This window comes from Pelophylax lessonae, assembly GCF_965119305.1.
Source record: "Pelophylax lessonae genome assembly, chromosome: 1".
NCBI lineage: Eukaryota > Metazoa > Chordata > Amphibia > Anura > Ranidae > Pelophylax > Pelophylax lessonae.
This window is the reverse complement of record NC_138768.1, coordinates 863,879,485-863,904,241: the sequence shown is the minus strand read 5'-3', so window position 1 is coordinate 863,904,241 and position 24,757 is coordinate 863,879,485.

Genomic DNA, 24,757 nt, shown 5'->3' with positions numbered 1-24,757 from the left:
CATTGGTTTCTTTATGGTTGTATCTTTTTCTGGTATCTTTATGGTCGTATCTTTCTCTGGTATCTTTATGGTCCTATCTTCCTCTGGTATCTTTATGGTATTATCTTCCTCTGGTATCTTTATGGTCGTATTTTCCTCTGGTATCTTTATGGTTGTATCTTCCTCTGGTATTTTTATGGCCGTATCCTTCTATGGTATCTTTATGGTCATATCTTTCTCTGTTATATTTATGGTCGTATCTTCCTCTGGTATCTTTATGGTCATATCTTTCTCTGGTATCTTTATGGTCGTGCTGTATCTTCCTCTGATTTCTTTATGGTTGTATCTTTTTCTGGTATCTTTATGGTCGCATCTTTCTCTGGTATCTTTATGGCCGTATCTTCCTCTGGTATCTTTATGGTCGTATCTTTCTCCAGTATCTTTATGGTCTGCAAAGGAGCCTTTATTTTGACACAAGGTCTGTCTCTGTGCCTTGGTCATTTCTCTAATGCTTACATCTCCAGAACAGAAGCCAGCAGAAGTCTACAATAAAGTTCTAAAGTTTGCTTAAATTCTATATAACTCTTCTGGATCTTTATTTTTTTTCTTAATGAAGATGACCTTTCTTTTTGGCGTTCTATTTAAAAAAAAAACGCAAATTACCTCCTGTCTTCTCGATGGCTGTGTCATCTCAAATGTCGTCAGAAGTCTGAATATTTTTTTTTTTTCTGACTTTTGCGTCTTCATCTCAGATGACAGCAAAGGCCGGGTCACTTCTCATCTAGCCAGAATCACAGCAGCTAATTAAGCCTTCAGGTCTAGGGGTCTCTGAGCGTGGAGCCTCGGGAGGGCGAATTATACATTTTTTATGCTGTGAAGATGACAGGAAAGTGACCTTTGCCCGTAACCTCCAAGGATTCAGATTAAGTGTCTGCGCTCTGTGCTTTCTAATAGTCGTGTTGGGAATTTAATGAGAAGGAACAGGGACAACTTGTAACGAGGAGATGAAAATGTACCATGCAATTTATTATCCCCATGGTTAAAGGATTCCTACACATGTTGCTGTTCTTGTCTACCCTCTGCCTGAAGCACCATTTTTTATTCACACAGAGATTTGACTTTTGTATAGAAACAAGTCTTGTTCACCTGGGGCTACTGATCTCTATGGTGTTGAAAAACATCAGCTACAATTATATAGGGTGGGTGGTTGAATTTTTTTTTTGGTCTAATTTTACTCTGTATAGTAGTATTAAACCGAAAAGCTGACATTTATTTTATTGCAGCTTACCAATTCTTAGGTTTGTTGGCTGCATTAGCTTTCTTTTTTAGGCTTTCTTTCTTTTATTTTCACCTATGATCTGTAGACATGTGCAGAACGAAAATGTTTGCTTCATTTTGTTTCATTTCGATTTAGTATTTACATAAATTTGTTTAATTTGTTTTCGGAATTTGTTTCTTTTTATTAGAATTCAAATTGATTTGTATTTTCTAAATTTAGAAAATTTTAAGCAAATTCCATTCAAAATTTAATTTATTCTAATCGAATTTTGGAGAATGGTTATATTCTTTCTATTCCATTCTATTCTATTGTTTTTTTTTTTCTATTTTATTATTTTCTGTTCTGTTCTTTTCTTTTCTATTATATTCTATTCTATTCCAATTCCAATTTATTCTATTCTAAATTCAAATTTCAGAAAACAGTTATATTGTTATATTCTTTCTATTCTATTCTATTATTTAGTCTATTCTATTCTTTTCTATTCTTTTATTTTCTATTCTGTTCTTTTCTATTCTATTCAAATTTTAATTTATTCTATTCAAGATTTAAATTTCTGAAGGTTATATTCTTTCTATTTTATTCTTTTTTTTTTTTTTATTCTTTTCTATTCCAATTCAAATGTTTTCTATTCAAAATTCAAATTTCAGAAGAAGGTTATATTCTTTCTATTCTATTGTTTTTTTTTTCCTATTCTGTTCTTTTATGTTCTGTTCTTTTCTATTCTATTCCAATTCAGATTTATTCTATTCTAAATTCAAATTTCAGAAAACAGTTTTATTGGCATATTCTTTATATTCTACTCTATTTTAGTCTATTCTATTCTTTTCTATTCTTTTATTTTATATTCTGTTCTTTTCTATTCTATTCAAATTTGAATTTATTCTATTCAAGATTCAAATTTTGGAAGAAGGTTATATTCTATCTATTTTATTCTGTTATGTTATATTATTTTTTTTCTATTCTTTTCTATTCTATTCCAATTCAAATTTATTCTGTTCTAAATTCAAATTTCAGAAAACAGTTTTATTGGCAGATTCTTTATATTCTACTCTATTCTATTTTAGTCTATTCTATTCTTTTATTTTCTACTCTGTTATTTTCCAATCTATTTAAATATGAATTTATTCTATTCAAGATTCAAATTTCGTAAGAAGGTTATATTCTTTCTATTTTATTCTATTCTGTTATATTATTTTTTTTTCTATTCTATTCCAATTCAAATTTATGCTATTCTAAATTCAAATTTCAGAAAACAGTTTTATTGACATATTCTTTATATTCGACTCTATTCTATTTTAGTCTATTCTATTATTTTCTATTCTTTTATTTTATTTTCTATTATGTTCTTTTCTATTCTATTCGAATTAGAATTTCTTCTATTCAAGATTCACATTTTGGAAAATGGTTATATTCTTTCTATTTTATTCTATTCAATTATATTCTTTTTTTTTTTCATTTCTTTTCTATTGTATTCAAATTCAAATATTTTCTAATTGAAATTTGAATTTTAGAAGATGGTTTTATTCTATTTTTTATTCTATTCTATTTTATTCTATTTGATTCCTTTATTTTCTATTATATTGTATTCTGTTCTTTTATTTTCCATTTTATTTTGTTCTGTTCTACTCTATTCTTTTCTATTCTATTCTTTTTTTGTTTTTTATTCTATCTCTTTTACTTCATATCCCGTTTTTTTTTTCTATTATTTTATTTTCACCTATGATCTGGTCAGTAAGTCTTGTTTTTTAAAAGAACAAGCTCTCCTGCAGTGGTAGAAGTTACAGGGATGAGACAAACCAGGGAAAAAAACTGTTGCTGTAACTGCGTATAAAGTATTAGACGGAGTATGGCTTCAGTTTGTTAGTGTATTTAAATCCCCTAGTCCCTCTAGCACTCTCCTCCCCCACAGACTGACAATGCTGCTGTCTAACTGTGCTCCTTCATCCAGAGTGGGAGTGCTCTAATAGAGGAGGTGTGGCAAGATCACCAGGTGAAAACAGAGTGAAAAGTAAAAATAAAGCTTGCTGTCATCATGGACGCTGCACAATGTCATTCCTTCCTACAATGATATGAATATTTTCTCTTTATTGGTCATTTAGCTTTGAACCATAAATAATATTTGGTAGCCATATGTTTTATTGAACCCTCTGGTCTTTGCACTTATGCTTGAATTGCACGTATATGCTCCGCATGCTTTTAAGTACACCATTATAGGCTCTGTGGCATGGCCGATGAATTATAGTCTGGTATTTTTTTTTATCAAGGGTGTATATATATATATGTATATATATATATATATATATATATATATATACTTTTTGAGAAAGCCTGCTACACACCCGGATCCTGAGGAAGCCCTAAGTGTGGGTGAAACGCGTCGATCCATTGCATTGTAGGATGTGCTGTAATACAGTACACCCCCCTCCATCGCGGGGGTTTACGTTCCAGACCCACCCGCAATAAGTGAAAATCCGCAAAAAAAGAAATACCCTGTTTAACCACTTTACCACTGAGTCTATTTTTGACACTTTTTGTTTACAAATTTAAATCAGTATTTTTTGCTAGAAAACTACTTAAAACCCCCAAACATTATATATATATATATTTTTTTTAGCAAAGACTCTGGAGAATAAAATGGCGGTCATTGCAATATTTTTTGTCACGCGGTATTTGCGCAGCGGTCTTTCAAACGCCATTGTTTTGGAAAAATTACAAAAAATCACATTTCACTGCATTTAACAAAAACTAAACAGTAAAGTTAGCCCATTTTTTTGTATATTGTGAAAGATGATGTCACGCTGAGTAAATAGATAAATAGATACCCAACATGTTACGGTTTAAAATTGCGCGGAAAGGCGACAAACTATGGTCAATAAAAATCTCCATAGGCGACGGTTTAAACATTTTTAACAGTTACCAGTTTAGAGTTAGAGAGTGGATCTTTTTTTAAAATTATTGCTCACGCTCTGGCGATCGCGGCGATACCTCACATGTGTGGTTTGAACAGCGATTTAATTTGCGGTGCGACTTCCATATATATTTTCTTTCGTGCGCGAGCTAACGGCAACGGGGGCAGCTAAAATTTTTTTTCCTATTTATTTTATTATTATTTTTTTCATTTTAACACAGGTTTTTTTTTTTTTTTTATCTGATCACTTTTATTGCTGTCACAAGCAATGTAAACATCCCTTGTGACAGCAATAGGCATAGACAGGTACTCTTTATGGAGGGATCGAGGGTCTAAAAGACCCCAAACCCCTCCACTGCACTTCAATGTATTCAAAACGCAGAAAACGGCATTTTTGAATACTGACACTTTTTGAATCTGCCGCCTTTAGCAGCAGAGTAACCTGGACATGACGTCATGGACGCCGCCTCCGGTTCCGGCTTTGATCGGGACTCCATCAAGCCGGCGGACATGCCGGCTGGTTGCTCTGGTCTCCAGGTGGGACGGGAGACCCGGGCAAAGCCGCAGAAGGCGGCGGGAGGGGGGGGACGTCCCCTCCCGCTTGCCGGGGTAACGATCAAGTGGCTCCCGAGCCGCATCGGTCATTACCGCTGGAAAGCCGACCGCCGGCTCTAAAAAACGGTACCTGGGTGATGCCTCTAGCTAGGGACATCACCCCGGCACAACCACGCAAAGTCAGCCGACGTAGGTCTACGTGGCTAGACGTTAAGTGGTTAAATACACCCTAGGCATGTTTTTATAACTTTTGCGATATTTTTAAAAGCATTTTAAGGTCTTTAAACACACTTTTAAAACAATAGAAACTCATTTAAACACATAAAAGATATTGAGAGAGAGCGCAAGAGCAATGGAAAAACACAAAAATATTTAATTAATAATTAACCACTTTACCACCGGAGGATTTTGCTGTCTTATGTCCAGGCCACTTTTTGCGATTCGGCACTGTGCGACTTTAACTGACAATTGCGCGGTCGTGCGACGCCGTACCCAAACGAAATTTACGTCCTTTTTTTCCCACAAACAGAGCTTTCTTTTGGTGGTATTTGATCGCCTGTGCGATTTTTACTTTTTGCGCTATAAACAAAAAAAAGAGCGTAAATTTTGAAAAAATAACAATATTTTTCACATTTTTTTTATATGAAATTCTCCCCCAAAAAAATGTAAAAATCTATTTTTTTTTACATTTTTGGCCAATTTGTTTTCTGCTACCCATGTTTGGTAAAAAAAATCACAATAAGCGTATTTTGATTGGTTTGCGCAAAAGTTATTGCGTTTACTAACTAAGGGAAAGATTTCTGTCATTTTTGGTGTTTTTTTTTTTAACGAGTAATGGCGGCGATCTGCGTTTTTTTTGCGGGACTGCGACATTGCGGCGGACAGATCGGACCCTTGACTGACATTTTTGACACTTTTGGGGGTACCAGTGACATTACTACAGTAATCAGTGCTATAAATATGCACTGTTACTGTAAAAATTACACTGGCAGGGAAGGGGTTAATTTTATTGGAGAGGGAGGGGCTAATGTATGCCTGGTGCTTACTGACGTGGGGGGGGGGAGGTAACTGAGTGACACAGGAACAGATCGCAGGTTCAGCTATGCTGAACCCTGCAATCTGTCACTGTCTGTCACTTAGGAGATCCGCCCGCTTTGTTTACACAAGCGGGCAGATCTCCAAACTCGATTCCCCCGACGATCCCGGCCACACCTCTGACGCGTTTTGTCACGCTCACGGCACTTAGTCGTGGTATAGACTGAGTCTGCTATCATCTTTCTGATGTACGGGATTGCTCGGTGTGCGCCTTGCGGTTTACCATTATTGTTCTCAGACATTGCAAGCAGTTTAGATGGACTCGTTGCCCAGCCTGCACCCTGCATGGAATCTATGGGGCACAGCTGTACAATCCAGAGGGGGGACCAAAAGTTTTTACTAGGTTCCATTTCTGCTTTTAGGTGTGATAACTCTTTAAGGGTAGGTTCACAAAATTGTGCGCTTTCCCAACACGCACAAAAATGGGCCATGCTTTATTCTTAATGGCACCCCCCCACACATCTGCTAATGCACGCGTTTTTACAGTGCGACAGAGTTTTGGAAAAGAGCCAGGGACGTCTTCTCTGTGTTTCTCATTCAATAAAATGAATGGGCTGCCCTACAAGAAATTTGTATGAATGAGAAGAAAATACACTGAAATGCATGCATATTCCAGCCAGCCTAAAGCGTAACTTCACTCCCTTTTTACACTTTGCATGATATCACTACACAGCTCCCCCCTCCCCCCCCCCCCCCCCCCCCACACACACTAACAATAACTCAGTTTCTCACAATTTTTGTCCTTACTTTTTTGGGGTAATCCTGTGCCACACTTTCACCTTTCCTACCAAGGAAAAAATTACATTTTCCAGCCATCCCTAGCCCATAGGTGTGCGCATAGGGTGTGCTGGCTGTGCCTGGGTACATCCTAATCAACTGTACAAAAAAGTGGTAACCACCCCAACCTATAGCTAACCTTTGCAGTAAGGGCAACACACAACACGAACAAGAGATTTCCCAGCACACTAACCAGTCAGCTTGCAAAACAACCAAATCAACCCTGTCTAACACCCAAATCACCCTGTGCGGTGCAGATTCCCCCTGATGCCCAAGCCCCTCCCCCCGCAGGGCTGCCAGCTTCCCTCCTCTACTCTTTCAGGAGTTGCTGCAGACATACAGGCAGATGTTTCAGGATAGAGAGCGGGCAAAAAGGCTGGTGGATATGTTGTTTACTTTCCCCTTCCTTTTCTGAATGAACAGTACCGATTGCTCCTGTGACCATTCATAACTGAAGCATAGTAAACTGTTTACTATTAACAGGAAACCGCTCAACAAAGAGCACTTCACATCAGGGGCTGACTGGCAACTTTCGGCCCAGGGGGCAAGTACAAACCAAAAGGCCCATGGTGCAGCGATTCGGCCCCCCCTCCCACTCTCCCTCTTCCCGTCCTCCTCCTGACCCCCGTTCCAGGCTGAAGCTCCGCTCCAGGTACTCTCTACTCACCGGCTGAATTTGGGTTCCATACCTGCAGAGGGTGGTTGGGGGGGAGCTGGGACAGCTTAGTTGGGGCTGGAGGAGAGTCTCCAGTGGGGCATGGATCTGGTCTCTGCTCAAACCCAGTTTACACCATCTATGCTGGAGGGGGGGGGGGGGGAGGCCTGCGCTCTGTCTTTGTCTTCAACCCACACTCAGTAGGTGAGCGGCAGTGATTTTTTTACCTCTCTTCACCAGAGAACTTTAGACATGTCTGTGGCAGAAGCAGTGCAACCTTTTTATGGGGCATCAGAGTGGCTCAGGGGGCAATTGCCCCCCTGCCCTCTGGCCCAGTCCTCCCCTGCTTCACATTCATGCATGTGTGTTTGAGCTTTGAGGTGCACACACAAATGCATTAGACTACTCACACCTACTGTATACCAACCATAGCCACCTTGGCTATTCACATCACGCATCTCAGGAGGCTTTGGGACCATCTGCACCACACTTCGCATGTGCCATGGAGCATCATCAAGGGGCTGGCTGCAAGAACCCAGAAGAGATAGCCAGCCCCTAGGGATGTAACATACAAAGATGGTGGTGTTGGGCCCAACATGCAGCAATGGAGTGGTGGATCTCAACAGACGTGGCATGGGCATGTAAGTTATTTGAGGACAACCCAGCAGACAAGGATGGGGGGACTAATAAAAAAATAGAAAAGTCGGTTGAAGCTCCTCTTAAACCACTTGCCGACCAGTCACATTGACTGTACTGCGGCAATGTGGTTTGTTATCGTCCAGTGACGTAGACCTACGGCGCTGGACTCCTCCCCCTGTAGGCGGCGCTCGCGCGGCGTCGGAGGCGCGCTCCCGCTATGTTCAGTCACAGCGGGAGTCAGGCCAGGGGAGGAGCGGCGGCGATCGCCGCTGCCGTTCCCCGATCGTCGGGGAATCTAGTTTGGAGATCCGCCCACTTGTGTAAACAAAGCGGGCGGATCTCCGAAGTGACAAGGAGTGACAGATTGCAGTGTTCAGCATAGCTGAACATGCGATCTGTCCTTGTGTCACTCAGTCACTTCCCCCCACACGTTAGTAAGCACCAGGCATACATTAACCCCTCCCTCTCCAATAAAATTAACCCCTTCCCTGCCAGTGTCATTTTTACAGTAACAGTGCATATATATAGCACTGATTACTGCAATAATGTCACTGGTACCCCCAAAAGTGTCAAAAATGTCAGTCAAGGGTCCGATCTGTCCGCCGCAATGTCGCAGTCCCGCAAAAAAATCGCAGATCGCCGCCATTACGCGTTAAAAAAAAAACACCAAAAATGACAGAAATCTTTCCCTTAGTTAGTAAACGCTATAACTTTTGCGCAAACCAATCAAAATACGTTTATTGTGATTTTTTTTACCAAACATATGTAGCAGAAAACAAATTGCCCAAAAATTTAAAACAATTTAGATTTTTACATTTTTTTGGGGGGGAATTTCATATAAAAAAATTTTAAAAATATTGTTATTTTTTCAAAATAAACGCTTTTTTTTTGTTTATAGCGCAAAAAGTAAAAATCACACAGGTGATCAAATACCACAAAAAGAAATCTCTGTTTGTGGGGAAAAAAAAGACGTAAATTTCGTTTGGGTACGGCGTCGCACGACCGTGCAATTGTCAGTTAAAGTCGCACAGCGCCGAATCGCAAAAAGTGGCCTGGACGTAAGACAGCAAAATCCTCCGGTGGTAAAGTGGTTAAATCTATCTTTGAAATCCCAAGTCTTTTCCAAAGGATATTCTAATCTATTTATATTGATGTAAAAAAAAATCATCTTTTTCCTACAGGAGAAGAGCATGCTTCCCTTGCTTTGGCTCTTTCTTTGATTTCAGATAAAAGTGTTTAACCCATGTTTGATAAGGGTCACAAACCTGGCTGAGAAATTTGCATGATCTGCCTAAATTCTTTGCAGATGTAAGAATTTCTAGACTAATGACCACCATATCGTTAAACGGGTCACATGGTAGCCGTCATGTTAACTTTCATGACTGTAAAGCTCCAGAAATATCCATATCAGGGTTGATTCTTCTCCAGGTTGTCAAACAAATTACACCTCTGGGGCACCAACCACTTTGGTAGAATAAACTTGAACAGAAATGTATTATGTGGACTGTAAAATGGGAAGAAGGGTAAGAAACAAACCAAGATACCCAAACTGCCAATGGTTTTAAACTCCAAACTAAGATCTAGTGCTCCTCAGAGGTTTGACTAATGTAAGTGTAGCACTGCCCCCTTGAGGACTGCTGGATAATACACTCTCGGGTCCCCCTGGGTTACCGTTAGCAAAACTGGCATTCACAGATTAACACTTTACTTCTTGGCTCAGTCAATGATCAGTCCCAGGGGTATGTCGTTGTTTTTGGTGTTTTATTTTAAACAGGGATGGGAGAAGGGAAGAGTGGGATACTTCCAATTTAACTATTCACAATGGATGAGGACTCCTGTCTGAAGATACAGCTAGGCTGCAGATTCACCTTGCCACTAGATGGATTTAGGTTAAGTCTCTGTACAGACAAATTAGTTGGGTAGATTATCTTCAGGATACCTGCCTAGTATCCCCTTTCACTCCACAGAGTGACAGCCGCCCTCTTACTATCCTACATCAAGGTGGCCCCCCTCAGGTCAGGCCCCTAGACACGATCCCCTGTACTCACAATACTGTTTTTTGAGGGTCTTCAGTGTCTCTACCCCTCCAGTCAGTTCTCCTGGACCTCTGGGTTCAGTCCCTATCCTCTGGTCCACAGGCCAACTGCCTGTGACCACGTGCTACTGCTACAGAGGAGGAGGCCACCGCCACCCTCCCTCTGGGACTCTGCTCATCAGTCAAAGACCCTGCAGCACACGTGCTCCTGGCTTTTATACAGTATCCCATAATGCACTGAGACAGCCGATCTCTGCCAATCACTGGGACTGTATCAAAGCCTGTGTACCCATTGGTCAGGTTTCCTCCCACTGTCCAACATGCCTCCCTATTGGACCAGTGTGAAACACTATCTAGACTCAATGAATCACACACTGAGCACACTGAGCAGACTTAACTCACAGATCCTGCTCTCTGGTAGGCAGAAAGCAATATAGATTTGCCTGCTGCTCCTCTGATAGGCAGACAGAGCCAAAAACTATACTCACTCACTAGCACCTACCTAGGAGGGTGCTGCATAAGTATGTACAGTATGTGTTCTTTCTGTGGAGTCCTTGTGGAAGATGGAAATCAGCCGCTAACTTCTGTGTCCCCTGGTTCTTTTCAGCAGATGAGCAGTTTCTAATAATGGTAACTAGAGGAATAGAGTGCAAAGGATTTTTATACTAGAGCTAAGTTTAAACTGAAGGTATGTAGACAGCGAAATTAGAGCCTTGAATATATTATGGTAGGGCAGATGCAGGCTTTCTGTAAATACCTCCATTACTGGCACACTGAAAATGGAACAAGCATTGATTAATACTGTAACCAGGTGTTTGCAGAGAGAAACACTGGCTGCAGCTTCTCTCTGTAACTGCTTCTCTGTGGTGCTGGAATTGTTAACAGCAGGACGAGTTTAATAGAGTGAGTCAGACAGCACTGCACTGTGGGAACTGTAGTCCTGAGGAGAGACTCTATGGTGTATTTAAGAGCTTCTGAACTACATTCCCCAGAGAGGAGATTGCAGGGAGAAGGGGGAAGAGTTGTACAGGACTCAGCTTCCTCTTGCCAAGAGGGAGACTGGAGAGTGCACATTGCTGTCAAGTGTGCACAGCCACTGGTGCATATCAGCGGCCTGGCCAGGATCTGGAGTGCTGGCTTTGGGGGTGCAGAAGTGGGTGCAGAAGAGAGAGTGGACTAACTGTGTGTGACTGGATGGTGAGCTCCAATATCACTGGGACTGGAGAGGTGCTGCCGTAGGAATTTACCATCTGCTGCTAGAGGAACTGAGCCCTTTAGGAATTGACCATACAGCACTATTCTCATGTGCACCATTTGTACAACTGAGCCCCAACGCTAGCTGGCTTAATAGTTAGGATCAAAAACTGCCCCTTTACAGCTGCTACATGGAGACCTTTACTAATTGCCTATGCTAAGAGGTACCCCTCATGGGACATTGCACCATATCCTAGGCATTCTCCTAGAGTGCACTCTATTCTAGTCAACTGTTATAGTATTTTTTTTTTCACATTGCAGTTACTTTGCTGATTCAGGAGTTAATTCCAATTTAGGGGTACAGAAATCTAATCTAAATTACCTTGGCATAGTTATTTTACTCAGTGGCATCGCTATGGTGGTACGGGGGGGTGCAGACTGCTCCCGGGTAACACCTACCAGAGGGGTGACACCATCATAGGAGCGGACTAACAATTTGGGCACTCGGGCACTGCCGAAGATTCCTGGCCAGTAGTGGGCCCCATAAGAGGCTCCTGGCAGAGAGAAGACCAGGGCTCTGAGCCTAGCAGGGGCACGCTGGCAGCTGGTTGCAGCTGTCAAGACTGTGTTGTTAGTCAGGCTGACAGCTCAGCCCCCCCCCCATCTTTCAGATGAATGGAAGAGGAAGGAGGTTGAATCTGCTCCACCCCCACCTAAACACCTTCTGTGTCCGCCCACCTTGCAACCTCCAGTGTACAGCCAGTGCTGCTGTGCCTGTGAAGGGGATTGTGTGGGCGGGGAATTTAAAACCAGTAGCAGTAATACATTGAGAACCCAAAGATTAGCCTTGTGAGTGAGAACTATGTGTGTGGGCGCCACTGAGTTTGGGACCACCGCCTGCCTACATGACATGGTAGAGGGGTCACATTTCAGTGGTATCGGGGGGTAATGGGCAGAGGGGTAACATTGCAGGGGTATCAGGGGGGTTAATGGGTAGAGGCAGGGCCATCTTACTGATTGGGCACGCTGGGCAGTTGCCCAGGGGCCCCACTTGTCTGGGGAGCCCCACCTGCCCAGCAACCGAGCCCCAGCCAAATATTAGTCCCGATTCCTGTGTGCATCCTGCCGCCGAACTTAGCAGGTGGCAAGTGCCTCTCGGCCCTGCGCTGCTGTCAGGCCACTTGGACTATGGAGAGGGAGCCCACAACTGCAGGAATGCCTGTCTGCCTCCATGGGAACAGGCACACACATGACAGTCGATCCTGACTCCCATCTGTGTGTGTGTTCACCGGACCCAGCTGCCGAACTTGGAAGCTGTCATTAGCCTGGCACTGCTGTACCAATAAATATCGCCTTATCAATAATTTGCATTTTTATTCTCGTGGGCGATTGTGTACACAGGGCCCCAGTGCACTGCATTGCCCGGGGCCCTTTAATGCTCTTAAGATGGCACTGGGTAGAGGGGTCACAGTGCAGGGCTATCAGGGGAGGTATTAGGTAGAGGCAGTGGCGTACCAATGGGGGGGGCGGGGGTGCGGCCCGCCCCGGGTGCCATGCTCTGGGGGGTGTCAGCCGGTGTCCTGCCCGGTGTGTGTTCAGAGTCAGACAGATCCCGCAGTGTGAAGGCAGCTGCAGTGGCAGCTCCTTGAGTCCGTGCTGCTAGCGGGGGGCGGAGCCGCGGTGGGAATAAGGGGCGGAGCCGCGGCGGGAATAAGGGGGCGGAGCCTCGTCGGGAATAAGGGGGCGGGGCCTCGGCGGGAAGAAGGGGATGGAGGCTAGGCGGGAAGAAGGTGAGTGCCCATTGCCCAACTGTGTGTGCTGGATAGGAGGGGGATGGGGCTGCTGCATATAGAGGAATTCATCTTTCTCTATTCTTCCTGCAGCTGCCTGCTGAATAACTGATTCTCCTCCTCTCCCTCCTGCAGGAAGAATAGGGAAAGATCAATTCATCTATATGCAGCTGCCCCATCCCCTCCTATACAACGTCTTTTGCTGGCCCCCCAGTGTTCCTTAACTCCCCCCCTCGGTGCTCTTAGCCCCTCCCAGTGCACTAGACCCCCCTGTTCTTTAGCCCCCCCCGATGCTCTTCAGCTCCCCACAGTGCTTTCTCCCGCCCCCCAAGTGCTACCTGTCCCCCCCCAGTGCTCTCCACCCCCCTGGTTTTCCTTGCCCACCCCCCAAGTGCTCCCTGTCTCCCCCTGTGCTCCCCACCCCCCTGGTTTTCCCTGCTCCCCCCCAAGTGCTCCCTGTCCCCCCAGTGCTCTCCACCCCCTGCACCTTCCAACCCCCCTACAATGCTTTCCAAACCCCCTCTTAATTCTCTCCAGTCCCCCCCCCCCACCGTGCCCTTCGGCTCCTCCAGTGCTCTCTGCTTCGTCTGTGCTCTCCGGCCCCCCTAGTGTTCTTCTATCTTCTATCATGTCCTCAGTCTCTGACCTTCTCTTGTATCATGTCCTCAGTCTCTGACCATCTCTTGTATCATGTCCTCAGTCTCTGACCTTCTCTTGTATCATGTCCTTAGTCTCTGACCATCTCTTGTATCATGTCTGTAGTCTCTGACCATCTCCTGTATCATGTCTGTAGTCTCTGACCATCTCCTGTATCATGTCTGTAGTCTCTGACCATCTCCTGTATCATGTCTGTAGTCTCTGACCATCTCCTGTATCATGTCTTCAGGCTCTGACCATCTCCTGTATCAGGTCTTCAGTCTCTGACCATCTCCTGTATCATGTCCTTAGTCTCTGACCATCTCTTGTATCATGTCTGCAGTCTCTGACCATCTCCTGTATCATGTCTACAGTCTCTGACCATCTCCTGTATCATGTCTGTAGTCTCTGAATATCTCCTTTAGCAATTCTCCAATCTCTTACTCAAACTTAAACACATTGCTAATAATATTAGCTATCTATTTATGCTGAAGGTAGGACTGTGCAGGGGAGGCAGAAATGTCCTCAGTCTCTGACCTTCTCTTGTATCATGTCCTCAGTCTCTGACCTTCTCTTGTATCATGTCCTTAGTCTCTGACCATCTCTTGTATCATGTCTGTAGTCTCTGACCATCTCCTGTATCATGTCTGTAGTCTCTGACCATCTCCTGTATCATGTCTGTAGTCTCTGACCATCTCCTGTATCATGTCTGTAGTCTCTGACCATCTCCTGTATCATGTCTTCAGGCTCTGACCATCTCCTGTATCAGGTCTTCAGTCTCTGACCATCTCCTGTATCATGTCCTTAGTCTCTGACCATCTCTTGTATCATGTCCTCAGTCTCTGACCATCTCTTGTATCATGTCCTCAGTCTCTGACCTTCTCTTGTATCATGTCCTCAGTCTCTGACCATCTCTTGTATCATGTCCTCAGTCTCTGACCTTCTCTTGTATCATGTCCTCAGTCTCTGACCTTCTCTTGTATCATGTCCTTAGTCTCTGACCATCTCTTGTATCATGTCTGTAGTCTCTGACCATCTCCTGTATCATGTCTGTAGTCTCTGACCATCTCCTGTATCATGTCTGTAGTCTCTGACCATCTCCTGTATCATGTCTGTAGTCTCTGACCATCTCCTGTATCATGTCTTCAGGCTCTGACCATCTCCTGTATCAGGTCTTCAGTCTCTGACCATCTCCTGTATCATGTCCTTAGTCTCTGACCATCTCTTGTATCATGTCTGCAGTCTCTGACCATCTCCTGTATCATGTCTACAGTCTCTGACCATCTCCTGTATCATGTCTGTAGTCTCTGAATATCTCCTTTAGCAATTCTCCAATCTCTTACTCAAACTTAAACACATTGCTAATAATATTAGCTATCTATTTATGCTGAAGGTAGGACTGTGCAGGGGAGGCAGAAATGTCCTCAGTCTCTGACCTTCTCTTGTATCATGTCCTCAGTCTCTGACCTTCTCTTGTATCATGTCCTTAGTCTCTGACCATCTCTTGTATCATGTCTGTAGTCTCTGACCATCTCCTGTATCATGTCTGTAGTCTCTGACCATCTCCTGTATCATGTCTGTAGTCTCTGACCATCTCCTGTATCATGTCTGTAGTCTCTGACCATCTCCTGTATCATGTCTTCAGGCTCTGACCATCTCCTGTATCAGGTCTTCAGTCTCTGACCATCTCCTGTATCATGTCCTTAGTCTCTGACCATCTCTTGTATCATGTCCTCAGTCTCTGACCATCTCTTGTATCATGTCCTCAGTCTCTGACCTTCTCTTGTATCATGTCCTCAGTCTCTGACCATCTCTTGTATCATGTCCTCAGTCTCTGACCTTCTCTTGTATCATGTCCTCAGTCTCTGACCTTCTCTTGTATCATGTCCTTAGTCTCTGACCATCTCTTGTATCATGTCTGTAGTCTCTGACCATCTCCTGTATCATGTCTGTAGTCTCTGACCATCTCCTGTATCATGTCTGTAGTCTCTGACCATCTCCTGTATCATGTCTGTAGTCTCTGACCATCTCCTGTATCATGTCTTCAGGCTCTGACCATCTCCTGTATCAGGTCTTCAGTCTCTGACCATCTCCTGTATCATGTCCTTAGTCTCTGACCATCTCTTGTATCATGTCTGCAGTCTCTGACCATCTCCTGTATCATGTCTACAGTCTCTGACCATCTCCTGTATCATGTCTGTAGTCTCTGAATATCTCCTTTAGCAATTCTCCAATCTCTTACTCAAACTTAAACACATTGCTAATAATATTAGCTATCTATTTATGCTGAAGGTAGGACTGTGCAGGGGAGGCAGAAAGTGCAAAAGGGGGAACTGTGATTAGAGAGACGGAGGGCAGACTGCAAGGGGCACTGTGATGGGGGGCTGTGAAATTTGTGCAAAAAATATTCTTGAACACATTACAATTTTTTGTGGGTGTTTTTACATTTTAAAGTTGGGGGGGTGCCAGATATAGGATCCGCCCCGGGTGCCAAATGCTCTAGGTACGCCACTGGGTAGAGGGGTCACATTGCAGGGGAATTGGGGGTAATGGGTAGAGAGGTCAAAGTGCAGGGGTATCGGGGGAGGTAATGGGTAGAGCGGTAACATTGCAGAGGTATCGGGGAGGGTAATGGGTAGAGGGGTCACAGTGCAGGAGTATCAGGGGAGGTATGTGGTAGAGGGGTCACATTGCAGGGGAATCAGGGGAGTAATGGGTAGAGAGGTCACAGTGCAGGGGTATTGGGGAGGTACAAGGTAGAGGGGTCACATTGCAGGGATAGTGGGGATGAGAGAGAGGGTAGAGAGGATACGGTGCAGGGGATTTCAGGTGGAATGTTTTCCCGCACCAGGTGACAATGGCACCAACCCTAGTGATGCCACTGATCATACTGTCCAGCAGACTGTGTCTGAACCTACCTTCTATGTGTTCAATAATGCTCAAACCACCATTTATTCTAACCCATACCAATACATTGAGTTCATTTACCACTAAACGGTCTTGTGTCTATTACCTGCTGCTAATTCACAACTGAGATAAATGTTCCTATCAGTGCTTGCAGATAAGCCTCGTACACACGCACCGATTGTTGGCTGACCGATCGGCCGTCTTTTCTCCAGTGTTGTTGTGTTGGTTGAAATGTGCTCTAGACTGCACACAAATTTTGTCGGCCAACAACAACCAACTGCAGAAGTGATGTCATGTGCTGGTTAACTTTCCGTGTGTTTTTTCTTCGCTGAGCATGCCCAGTCTTGCTCATCTGACTTTTGTCGGCCGAAATCTGTACTGACTGATGAACAATCGGCCGTTCTGGGGACGGCCAACAAAAATGTTATAGCATGCACACCAGATTTTGTTCGGCCGAAAAGTCGCAGTCGGTTGTCGGAAGCATCATACTAACAAGCCGACAATCGGCCGATCGGACGTTGGCCGAAAATTTACGGCCAACAATCGGTGCGTGTGTACGGGGCTTTACTTTCATTCAACCAGGTGCATCAGAGGGACTGAGGTTGTTCTTGGAGTTGAGAAGCTGAACAGAGAACCCAAATTACCAAGCGGCTTCTGTTGCTAAAAAGCAACAATAAAAACAAATCACTAACCTGAGAATACTTTCCTGAAAACAGTGAATTGCCCTGATGCCGGAATATCTGCGCTTTTCAATTAGTGAAATGATAAAGTGGAGAGGATTTTCTATTATTGACTCGTCTCAATTTAGCACAATTAAAAAATGCAGAGCAAGGGCTTCAAAAACCTAAAGTTACCATCAACACTTAGGCAGCGGATTGGATTAGTCCACCGCAGCTCTGCCTAGATTAAAGCTTTTATCAGCCCCCTGTGCATAACTTCATTACTCATTATTAGTGATGGGTAAACAAAGCAATTGTAGTGATTACCCCCAAGGGAAGCACTGTATTCTCTAGTCCCCTGTCCCAGAGTCTGCCACTCTGTAAGCAGAATTATTCTCTCCGACACATCCGGACTGAAGAGCGGATATTTATTGCAACAATGTATATAATACTACAATACCCAAGGAAATAAAATGGCAATAACTCCTGATTAAATTAGTAAAACAGTAACAAAATAGAATATACAGATGGTAATAAGCAACTAGACCAAATAATGACCCTCAAACTCTACACTTAGGAAGGTCCCCTCTAAGGGCAATGCTGAGATATTAGTTTGGCAGTCTTTGTCAAACACTTTCCCTACTGGCCAGCAGGTTGGGGCCCAAAACCAGCGTTGGTGTGCCTAAAATTCAGTCCCTCTGAACCCAAGTATAGGTGTCTCAAACAAACAATACTGCTCCTCTTTAATAGGATGCAGAGATGTTTGGCAAAGCAGCCTCTCCCCAGCTCCTGGGGTGATGAATCCTCTTCTCCCATTCTCATCATACCTCCCAACTTTTTGAGATGGGAATGAGGGAAACCTATCAGCAAAAGTATGCAGGCATAGCAGTTGAGAGGGGTTCAGGAGGAGCTAGCTGGAGTATTCTGAGGGCCCTGACCAATCCCCAACTTGGGTTGGCAGGGGGCAGGCCCCCCTCAAATACTCTGGGTCAGCCCAGCTGGGCATGAGAGTTGGGGTGGAAGCTGGAGATGGAGTGTTAGGCTGTCGTAGCCATTGAGGAAGCTCCCCAGTCTTGGAGGGGGGGGGGGGTGACCTTGGGCCTGGGTTTGGGTGGAGACAGGACCCTCTTTATGACAAACAGAGGTGTCATGGCTAGGAGGCATGGGAGCAAGGAGAGGACAGAGGGAGAACACTGCTGAGCAAATCTCCAGGAGGAATAGGAACAGCTAAGAGGGTTGGAGAGTGACACACAGTCAGGAGGACTGGGGGGCTCTTCTGAGAGGACAACAATGGAGCAGTCTGGAATTGATGCAGAGCCAGTTAGGAGGACTGTGGTGGCATGGGCAGAAGGGGCAGCTGCAGCCAGGGGGGCTGGCAGTGCTTGAAGAGGTGGCACTGGGAGCAGTAGCCACAGAGAGGACTGCTGCCACCAAGGACTTCCATTTTTGCTACAACATAGGGGCCCGCGGTCCTTGCCTCCAAAGGGCATTTGTCCAGATCCAGTTGAGATTGTACTGAACCTGTAACTTGTGCTAGCTGGTCCTGGGAGTTGTTGTTCCGCAATCAAGTCTGTGCTGGAGGTAGAAAAGGAGAGTGTGTATATACTGGGTGTACTGTATATAGTTCAAGTCCTTAAAGTTCAATAGTTCAAGTCCTTAAAGAGTTCTACTGATCAAATGGGCATCTCATATCAACCCTTCCCTTTCCAACCCTCAATTCCCCGAATAAAAAAAATGAACAAAGCTGCAAGGACTGCTTCTTGTCTCTAAAGTGAATGGAAAATTGTGTGCCTGGCTGTGCAGGATGGGAGTCGACCACATTCACCAGCGGCCCCTATGGGGGTAGCGCTACAGATAGATAGATAGATAGATAGATAGATAGATAGATAGATAGATAGATAGATAGATAGATAGATAGATAGATAGATAGATAGATAGATAGATAGATAGATAGATAGATAGATAGATAGATAGATAGATAGATAGATAGATAGATAGAATCTAGGGAGGAGTAAGTGGTTACAAATAGATATAAATTGTATATAGTAGATCCATACTGTATGGCCTACAATAGACAGATATTGTATATAGTAGATAAATACTATATGGCCTACAATAGACAGATATCAATATTGTACACGATATTAGTTATTTATAGTCTTAGTATGTGATGCAGTTTTGTATTGTTCCTCAGCCAAGTGTTGTGTGTCGCCTGTGATCTCCTGTGCAGACGGGATCCTAATTTCCTCCATAATTATCCAGTAATTAGAAGATGCTGGTCTAATGGTCTTCCTGTCAAGAGGAGATGATTCAACAGAACAGCAGGGTCCTCTCATTATCGCGGCTGCAGAGATAACATTTCCCAACAGAACCACTCCATACAGATATAGAAACCATGTTCTGAGGTCAGATTAGAAGATCTACCCTTGTGACCACAAGAGGATCAATAAAATGCTCCACCTGATGAATTCAGTTATGTGGTTGGTGCAAATACTGATTGCCATTCACTTATGTTGTGCGTTTCATTAAGGTGGGGTTCACATATGTTCATCGGTTCAGGTCCGAATTTTTGCCTAAATTCGCAGCTAAGCCAGACCCATAGACACACAAGACCCTTTTGGAATGTGGACCACGGCTGTCCTGGACCTCAACTCCATTGAGAGTCGGTCACACTCGCCTGTCATGGATGTAGGGAAACCGACATCCAATTTGCATATATGTGAACCCAGCTTTAACGTCACCTCCAGCAGTTGTACCGGCTCCTCTCCTGGACTGAAATTGATTACTCTGATTTCTCTGCACACTGTGAGCTTCTTCCAATGTGCATTAGATGCTGCAGCAAGTAAGATAGAGCCCATCCTATTTCCTTGATAGAGGACTTTCAGCATCATCTAGCGGCACCTTTTTCTCCCAGGCCTGACTGTCCCTGGTCCACACCCCTCACCACCATCCCTTTGCCACTGATCCCATCCCCCCACCACTGCCACTGATCCCATTCCCACCACCATCCCTCTGCCACTGATCCCAAGGGGGCACTCTGGAGGAAGATGTAAGGGGCACTCTGGAGGTATATTGTTTTTTTCGGGAAAAGGAGCTAAAACCTCTGCCTACTGACCAAGCCATCCCCGTGGTGACCTCGCACCCCAGTCTTATGAGTACCTTTTAAGGACCCCCCACAATCACCCTCTGAACTGGGACTGCACAAGCCCCATCACCCACAGCTGCCTAATGACAACTATCGGTGTGCGGATCGTCTTTCTACATATGTACTCAGTTAAACGGCTTTGGACCGGGCACCCGGGAACTCTTTTATTGGTGAGCTGTATGGGTAGTAGCACTGCTCCTTCTGTTTGCACATTGGAAACAAAGTGTGGAAAGTGTTTAACCTCAAGATAGTGCTAGAGACCTTTCTTTTACAAAAGTTTTTATTGAATAGCAAGCATAATGTATACAACAATTCCGTATGAATGAATACAGCAAAATGGAACATATGAACAAAAAGCTTGATCAAAGACAGGTAAGGAAATATAACAATGCGTATTCTTCAGTGTTCTATTATAAAGGAAACCTCAGGGTAGGGACAGGTAGTCCCCCACTCTCGGGTAGCATGGATGTGCACCAGACTAGCTATGGACTAAGAAAAAAACATAAATAAGTTCCATTGAGAGAATACAGTAGTTAGGCATATTCATTCGATGAAGAATGCAAAGACGTGTCATCATAGGTGGGACACGAGGAAGAAGAAAGGAGAAGAGAAAATGAAAAAAGGATAGAAGAAAGAGTAAAAAAAAGGAACAAGGGAAGGGGTATCAAGGGATCAAGGGATTATCTAAATTGAGAGCAGTGTAGCATTGAATCTGGACGGTGTGATATACGTCATCCATGGGTGCCACACTTTAAGAAATTTATAATGAGAATCAGAAGCTATAGCTGTCGATTTTTTGTTCGTCATAATGTCGTTCATATGGTTTTTGACTGCTTCAAAACTGAACAGTGGGGTTTTCCAAGCCTTAGCAATAGTCAATTTTGTAGCAATGAACAGATGCTGAGCCAATTGGCGCTGTCAACGGGATAACTCAATTATTGGCCTACATAAAAGAGCTTCATAGGGGTCACTCTTCAGGTTGACATGAAGAATAGTGCGAAGCAGGGCGTAAACCTTAACCCATAGTCTGCACACCTTGGGACTAGGGATGATCGAACGGTTCGGGTCGACCATCGGTTCGACCCGAACATTGACTGTTTGAAATTCGGCCGAATTCCGAACTTTTTGCTGAAAAGGTTCGGCATTCGACAACCAGAACCGACCAAAATGCAATGGGACAGGAACTGGGCTTTAAAAGCCAGTGATTGGACCAGAACCATCAGTAAAAAGCCAATTGAGGGGGCAAGAGGATGCTAGGAATGTGATTGAAGTGACTAGGGGGTCCAGAGGCCAATCAGTAGTGAATACGCTCCCCAGTATATAAGATAGCCCCACCAAATCTCTAGCATTGTAATACAGGGATGTGGAAGAGAGTGGAAGCAGTTCTGTTACTCCTGCTTCAAAAGTGTCATTTAGCAATTATTAGTGTGAGGAAAGGGATATCTAGTGTAGTTAGGGTACTATTTTCCACTATAGTTAGATTTAATAATCTAGTTTCTGTAGGGAAAGTGTTAAGTGTCAGGGTGACTGTAGTGTAGTGTAGGGTTAACTGACTCTGACTGCTATGGCAGGGTGACCAAACCCTTCCATTTCAGAGTGACCGCCATAGAAAAAAGATTGTTTGTATTAGAATTGCAGTAGAGCAGGATAGTGGCTTCGCTACTTTCACACCTGGGCGTTTTTGTTGCAGGCGTTTATTGGGCTGTTTTGTGGACGTCTTTGGAGGCAGGCATGACATCTGAACTTCTGTGTAGGGGTATATATATACACACACACATGTATGTATATATACACATACACATACAGTGGGTACGGAAAGTATTCAGACCCCCTTAAATTTTTCACTCTTTGTTATATTGCAGCCATTTGCTAAAATCATTTAAGTTCATTCTTCTTCCTCATGAATGTACACATAGCACCCCATACTGACAGAAAAACACAGAATTGTTGACATTGTTGCAGATTTATTAAAAAAGAAAAACTGAAATATCACATGGTCCTAAGTATTCAGACCCTTTGCTGTGACACTCATATATTTAACTCAGGTGCTTTCCATTTCTTCTGATCATCCTTGAGATGGTTCTACACCTTCATTTGAGTCCAACTGTGTTTGATTATACTGATTGGACTTGATTAGGAAAGCCACACACCTGTCTATATAAGACCTTCCAGATCACAATGCATGTCAGAGCAAATGAGAATCATGAGGTCAAAGGAACTGCCTGAAGAGCTCAGAGACAGAATTGTGGCAAGGCACAGATCTGGCCAAGGTTACAAAAAGATTTCTGCTGCACTTAAGGTTCCTAAGAGCACAGTGGCCTCCATAATCCTCAAATGGAAGACGTTTGGGACGACCAGAACCCTTCCTAGAGCTGGCCGTCCGGCCAAACTGAGCTATCAGGGGAGAAGAGCCTTGGTGAGAGAGGTAAAGAAGAACCTAAAGATCACTGTAGCTGAGCTCCAGAGATGCAGTCAGGAGATGGGAGAAAGTTGTAGAAAGTCAACCATCACTGCAGCCCTCCACCAGTCGGGGCTTTATGACAGAGTGGCCCGACGGAAGCCTCTCCTCAGTGTATATAGGTGTGAAAGTAGCAGAACCCTATGCCTGCGCTAATGAAATTATTTGCAGGCATAGGGCTTCGCTCCTATCACACCTGTATGTGTGTATGTGTATAAATACATATATGTGTGTGTGTGTGTATATATACCCCTATACAGAAGTTCAGATGCTATGCCTGCCTCCAAAGACGCCCAAAAAATGCCCAAAAAAAAACGCCTGCAACAACACACCTGGGCGTTTTTGTTGCAGGCGTTTTTTTTTTGGGCATTATTTGGGCGTCTTTGGAGGCAGGCATAGCATCTGAACTTCTGTATAGGGGTATATATACACACACACATAAATGTATTTATACACATACACACATATAGGTGTGATAGGAGCGAAGTCCTATGCCTGCAAATAATTTCATTAGCGCAGGCATAATGTTCTGCTACTTTCACACCTATATATGTGTATGTGTATATATACCCCTACACAGAAGTTCATATGTCATGCCTGCCTCCAAAGACGTCCACAAAAAAGCCCAATAAACGCCTGCAACCAGAGTTGTATAAAGTACTCGAAATTTCTACTTGAGTAAAAGTACAAGTGCTCGATCAAAAAGTGACTTGAGTAGAAGTGGAAGTGCTCACAGAAAAAGTTACTTAAGTAGAAGTACTAAAGTATTCAACATTTTTTTTACTTAAGTATTGCAAGTAGTTTTTTCAAAAAATTTGCTACTTAAGTACTAAAAGTAAAAAGTACCAGTAGTTTTGAAAAAAAATTTCTACTCAAGTACTGAAAGTAGAAGTACAAGTACTGTGTTATGTAGTTATTAAAGAAATAAGTCAAAAGTTTGAACATCATATTGTTTTTTATTATTTCAAATGATTTATTGAAATGATTAACCTGTGTTTGTTAGTAGTTTCTTGATGCACTTTAAGCGCTGTAGCACCATTTATTTGTTTGTTTCATATTTTCTTTTTATTGGAAAGATTTGGTATAGCAGCTTTTATTATACACAGCCTTTATTTTCGTATGCGCTGATTTACAAATGACATTATACACATTTTTTTGAGCTTTATGCAACCTGCCATCTACTGTTCTGGCAGTGGTAATTTTTTTAAAAGTAACGAGTAACTATGCAGCACAAAAAAAAATACTTGAGTAGAAGTATTGAAATCATCGAAAAAATGTAGTGAAGTAAAAGTAGAAGTAGGAGAAAAAAATTCTACTCTAGGAAAGTACAGATACCGCATTTCGGTACTTAAGTACAGTACTTAAGTAGTTCTACTTCGTTACTATACATCTCTGCCTGCAACAAAAATGGCCGGGTGCGAAAATAGCGGAGCCACTATCCTGCTCTACTGCAATTCTAATACAAACAATCTTTTTTTTCAATCATTTTTTTCAATAATTGGCTCTCTATTAAAAATTACAATTTTTAAGGAACTTTTTTTGTGTGGTTAATAGTCCCTGGGGCATGACCCAGAACCCTATGCACTTTTTAGGGGCATTTATTGGGTTTTAGGGCTTCAAAATTGTGTTTTTTGATTACCGAAGTTCGGGTCCCATTGATTTCAATGGGGTTCTGAAATCCGCGCCGAACTTTCGGGAAGTTCGGGTGTTCTGGTCGAACCAAACTTTTCAAAAGTTCGATCATCCCTACTTGGGACATGTCCACCAAATGTGGGCCATAGTTCCCTCCTGGGAGCATCCCCTAAAGCATAAGGGAGAATAAGGTGGTGAAAACCTGGCCAACCTAGCCGGAGTGTAATACCATCTATAAAACAAGCATTCTGTTAGGGAACTTCCCACAAGAGAGCTGGATCTGCCGCCTACACTAATGCAATGGTGCATAGAAACTCACGAGCGCTACGGCACATATACGCAAACGCACATCCGCGGCGAAGATTCAGGCGCCAGTGCGCATGAGTGAACGCCTAGGTGCCAGTGCGCATGCAC